Here is a 6,274-nt window from a genome sequence, read left to right on the forward strand (position 1 = left end):
AGGTCCCTAATCCAACCTATTGTTGATTATGCATGTGTTATCTGGAGCGCGACATTAATTACAATACAAACTAGGTGGTATCCGTGGATTACAGAAATACGCGGCAAGGGTCATTCTGAATATTGAGCGTCCCCAGGATGTCTCATCGTCTGAGCTGTTCTTCAAATTTACTGGATGACTATAAATAAACGCATAGATTACTTGACGTCCATATTGATGTATAAAACTATTAATAAATCTAGCCCTAATTATTTACATAGTAGGTTTGAGTATGTTGAAGATAAACACCAAATCAACACAAGATCAGCCGCAAATGGCAACCTGTTCATAGCTAAGCTTTTTTCAAGACAGGGCAAAGATCTAACCAGTACAAGGGAGTACATGCTTGGAACGGTTTATCTGTGGACGTTAGAGAATACAGCTTAGAAAAATTTAGAAAATGTGGGACTGGAACTGTTTGTAATTAACACATTCTAGTATATACATACTTTTTAAATTTTTATCCTTGTATTTCTGAATTCTTTAATTAACTCGTCTCTGTCATTCCCTTCCAACAGAATGCCGCGCGAAATCAGCCATCGCTATTTTTTTTTTTCTCAAAAAGTATTTAAAGTTAGGGGGTAAGCAACACATAAACACATCATTTTAAAGATAAGAAAATAAGCTTTCCAAAAAGCGCAGTCGCAAGTAAAACGACAAGCTTTGTTTCGATGCAGGGAATCGTTTTTTAATTTCCTTTTGACAATTCGTCCATATCTTCAATTTTCATTGTGTCAGTTTACGAAATCGTTTTATTTATGACTATAAATCGACCTTCACAACTTTATTTGACAAGTCTTACGATAAGCGTGTGACCTTAAACTACCCGTAATATTTTCTGCATAAGATATGCAGATGCTGAACAAATTTATTACGGTCAGTCAAACATTATCCTCCACAGCTAAGCCAATGTGGTAGAAAACTTTTGCGGGGAGCTTTTTATTCATTTAATTATTTTTGCCTTGATTATACTCAGACAAAGTTCAATGTCATAGAGTTACACAGTCATACTGCATTTCACTCGACTCGTTTTTCTTAACAGCAACTTCGACAATGTTTATTAATATTATAGAAATTTATGATGGTACTTCCCCGGGGCAGTGAGGGCAAACGCCAACGCACGGATCATGGTCATTGTGGTGGTGATGATGGCGAGGGCAATGGCAGTGGAACTGTAAGCACCTGCCCTAAATGCTATGATAACTTAAAGAAAATTGGATAAAAAGTAGTATTGCTCTCTCTCCGGGGTTCCAAAATTTTCATTGAGTATTTCATGCTGCTTTTCAATGGTATGAAAAGGCTCAAGCTGATGGAAATTTGGATTGTGACAGGGTAACCATGTCTAGCAGTACTGAAACAGTAAATAATGAAACAGTCCCCTCTAATATTGCAGAGTTTCAACCGTTAGAAATACTTTTGGTAAGGCAACACTTTATCTCGTAGCTCTTACCGAGGGCCACCCTCTCATTTTGTACCTTTCATTATTTGTGTTGTGTTTTGCAGGTAACATTACACATTCCTGAAGATGACAACTCGCCAAGATGTTCCAACGCAGAGCAAGGCTCCATCCCCTGATCAAAAATGTATTTTTTTTTTCTTATATCGACATGAAAAGAGCTTCGTGAATAAGCTATTGACAAAACGTTAAATTGCCTCTGAACTTGAACATTCAATTATTCTCTTTGCCTGCGTAGTTGACGGTATTGTTGGCGTGATAGACATAAGCCTCACGGAGAATGGATGGGGTGGGGCGCTGTGAGATATATCAAAGCTCTCCTCTCCGTGGACCGAGCGGCTTCGTCGCTCATTAATTTGCCTCTCTCGCCAACATTGCCACTATTTTTCTCTTACAAGGTACATTCAACAGGCTACTGGGCTAGCAACAAGCAAAAGGAGTATTATATGTAACGTGCCACTCATGGCTCGAGCAAAAACTTAACTTTTGGCACTTACGTAGCATTTAAAAAAGAATTAAGACAGGGAAAAACCGTTGAAAATAACGTTGCTGTAATTCAAGACTTTCGCCTTAACGGTAAAGAACCGTTTTCGCTGTCTATAGCTTGAAGAATGGATGTAATTAAATAGTCAGGCATAATAGATGAATTCACGTTTTTCTTTCCGATTATTTGATTGATGTTTTTCTTGTTAAGTTGCAGCAAAAATTGTAAAAAGATAATAATAATAATATTAAAAGTGAAGGTTTAAAAAAACGAATATCTCTTGTGAACAAGATAAACAGTCCACAACAAGCACTCGGCTTCTACAGCCCCTGTGAAGCGCATTAACAAGCCTTTTATTAAATCACTTTCTTTTAAAACTGCGGACATTTGTATATAGTCTATACCAGGAACATGCCACACTTCTGTAGCCTACACGCTTACCTCAAGTCTCAGCCCTCCCACTAGGCCACTTTTGAATTGGACGAAACAGGTTACGTCTCTACTTTGCACCCTATGTACTCATACACAGAATATAAAGCGTTTTTGGTCTTGATGGCATTTGTAGCGACACTAGTACGCATTATGGTATTTACGAGGGGTCATAGACGACATATATCAATCCGACTATGGACTCTTACGTGAAACCAGAGACAGAAATTATCGACAATAGTCACGCAACGCGGCTTAGAGACTCAAGTCACAGACTACTGGAGTCTCGCATTAAAAATTTGTAAGCAGTCTTACACACGGCCTTTGTAAGCCGAGTCTTACAGACGGCGTTTGTAAGCGATCGTACACAGCGTTTGTAAGCAGTCTTACACACGGCGGTTTTAAGCAGTCGTACACACGGCGTTTGTAAGCAGTCTTACACACGGCGTAACTTAATCAGTTGTCACGAATTGCTCGGGAAATCTCTGTGCAAATAAACAAGTTTGCGGGACAGTTTTAAAAATCGTTCGGTTGAATTACTGCAAGAGAGAGACCTAAATTAGTTTACAAATTTCATCATTAAAAACATATTTCTCGCAGTCGTGGGTATTTGCATGTTCGGGGTGACTATTCAGTAACTATCCTGCCCGCGATTTATCCACTTTGGATTACGAAATTGAGTCCAAGGTAGGGCTTGCGTTACTCCAACACTTTTTTCACAAAGCAATGAGTTTTAGGGTACATGTACACGAAGTGAATATGAATTTCCAAAACAAGAGGGAATTTAAAAAGGCACCGAAACCTTTGCTTAACATTTGGCTTTGACTTACAGTACGGATTAATGCACAGCAACAAACGAAACAAAAGTTAGCATTATGTTCGTTATCTCTGTTCCTCAAAACGCGGGTAAATATCATTCCCCCAGTCCCAGAGGAGAATTACGATATGACAATTAATTTTTTTTTTGACCTGCACATCATCTCGTTGAACTCAAGAGGATGTTAAATCTCAAGGGGATGTGCTTTACTAACAGACAGATCATGATTAGAAAACGTAACAGGGCCGGGCTGAGGAGAGGTCAATAAAACGTCCTGCAAAAGAAAAGTGTGAATGAAATCTCCATGCAAATTCAATGTTAGTTAGACTGCAATAAAACATATAACATGCAGCAGCTGCATGAAGATTCAGTTCAGAACTGTTTCGATTAAATTACTGAATATCTGGTCAATGAAACAACGCACAAATGTGTATTTTTTTAGAATAATAAAATACTTTTTTAAACAAAGTGTGTCATCAACAAAATATTTTTATGTGTAGTGTAATTTGGCATAGCAGATTCCACTCAAGAAGTTATAAGCCAGGCCTCAGTTGTTCAAACGATGGAGAGCGCTATCTGCCGGATAAATCACTATCCACTGGATAGTGATTTATCCAGTGAGCTCCAGTGGATAGCGCTACCCGGCACTTTTTGAACAACTGGTGCCAGGGCCTTTCATTCCGTGTACGTACTATTCTCAAATCATAACTTCAACGCAGTTTTATACATCATTTCTCTATTCATCCCGTTATTCATCAAAGAATGTTAGAATTTTCATTGTGTTTTCTTCTAGTACTAAACTGTTGATGGCTCAGTTTATGGAAGTAGCAGGATCCCTTCCTGTACAATCACTACTTTAGTGAAGTAGTCACTGGAGAGTGTATCACAGCTGGAAGCAGATGAATGAAAACGTTACGTAGTTTCTGTGCAGCGTCAATAAGGAGTTAAAGACCACATAAAGTTTTATCAAACAAGTTGATAGAGGAATTCCACTATAAGATAGATTTCTGAGGTCAGTGGCATTCCGTGCATTTCCCCTGCTAGAAACGTCGGCTCTCTCCCAGTACGGTGGTTGTTAGACTTTTATCAACTTCATTCGGATAAAACTAAAATTTTGGACAGCTGAAAAAACGAAAACATGAAAACTGAAAACGTCGACTTTGTCATAAAACAGCACGTGTCAATGGTTGACTAAATCTTATGCGAAAATGGTTTAATTTTCTATAACAAGCAACAGAAAGATCCAGACAGACAAATAGCTAGATATCACAAAGAAAACTCTCAAACATAGCCGAATAAAACTAGAGGATCATGTTGAGAAGTTTCCCAAGAAAAAAAAACCGCCACAAATCAAATTCTTCCTTTCATAGAGCTTTTCTTCTCAAACTAAGGGTAAGCAATATACTGCTCGCTTCAGTTACGGGGAAGGTTGCATAACTAGCCCTGAAGCAATGTTTGCGAAGGGAGCCAATTTTGAAAATGAAACGTTTCATACCGTCCCTGGAAAAAGAAATGTTTTTTTTTTTTTTGAACCTCCTGCTTAATGTGCAAAATTTAGCTTTAAACCAGAATTGGAAGTTTTAGAAAACATGAATTTGTCAACAAATGCGTAGAGAAGACGGGTGAAGCAACCTTGATCTAAACGTAAATATTATGCCAAGTGCATTTAAAAACAAAGAGCTTTTCATTTATTAAGTTTAGCCGCAGTTAGTACCATCGAAAGGAATGTCTGGGAAAATATTCGACCTTGAAAACGCAAATAAAACCTTAGTTCTTGCTGAAAGCGCTGCAAATTTGAAAAAAAAACCAGAATGTGGCATAACATGTAATTATGAGTCAACGAAATGGGCTGAGACTACCACATCTCAAATAACGTGATTAGTAGTTCATTTATTAACAAAGGAATGTTGGGATCGTTTTCAGGAAGTTCATTGAGGAGGAGAGATTGCGTAACCAGCCAAACAAAAATCTTCGAGATGTGTGAACAGAGCCTTTTAAAACGGAACAATTTTATCCCGGAAAACTCATGAACAAAAATTTACAGTTCGCTCTCAAAGCCGCAAATTTGAAGAGAAAACCAGAATGTGGCATAACATGTAACTATGTGTCAACAAAATGGGGGTGAGACCACCATAACTCAAATAACGTGATATTAACAAAGGAATGTTGGGATCGTTTGAGGAGGAGAGATTGCGTAACCAGCAAAACAAAAATCTTCGAGATGGATGAACAGAGCCTTTTAAAACGGAACAATTTTATCCCGAAAAACTTATGAACTCAAATTTACAGTTCGCTCTCAAAGGGCACATTTAAACTGTAACTTACATAACAATTAACATGCTTTCCCAACGAATTGCGACAAGTAGGCAAAACAACGGGGTATGACCAACTGTACTCTTCAATGGCTGCCTGAGAAACAATTAAAATGAACGAGTCAAATTTCCTCTTGGAGTAATTTATTTTATCTCACCAGAAAACGAGACCACGCCGTACACGGTAAGCAGTCGCAAATTTGAATGATCAACAAATTCACTATAACCCGCTCACAAAATTAGGTTAGGAGTCTCTGACAGCTGGCAGTGTCGACCGATTTTAGTAGAAGGGAAGACATCCACCTATCACTGCTCGTTTTGAGAGGTTGACTACATCCCGAGAAAAAGCGGATAAGGGAACATACGCCGGTTATGTCACAGCTGGGCCGGTATTCACATATGATAATCAGCACACTGCCATGTTCTAACGGTGTATTTTGGACTTTGAAATTTCGCGCTTACATGAGCTTGCGGTGAATTAAAAGAGATCGATGGTCGTGTTATTCTCTTATAGCTAAACGCTGTAATAGGTAAATTCGATTCTTGCGTTTGATTTTGTAGAAAAAAATTTAAAGGCTGTTGAGCAAATGCACATTGCCAAGATAGTTGCTAACGCCATTGCTTTTTCGCATGGTTAAATAATAAAAATTAAGAATAATAATCATACTAATAATTGACCTGTAAACTGGGGGCGGCGGCGGCAAGTGTCTATACATATACATACATTCACAAAAGTC

The sequence above is a fragment of the Montipora capricornis genome, chromosome 10 (assembly GCF_036669925.1).
Source record: "Montipora capricornis isolate CH-2021 chromosome 10, ASM3666992v2, whole genome shotgun sequence".
NCBI lineage: Eukaryota > Metazoa > Cnidaria > Anthozoa > Scleractinia > Acroporidae > Montipora > Montipora capricornis.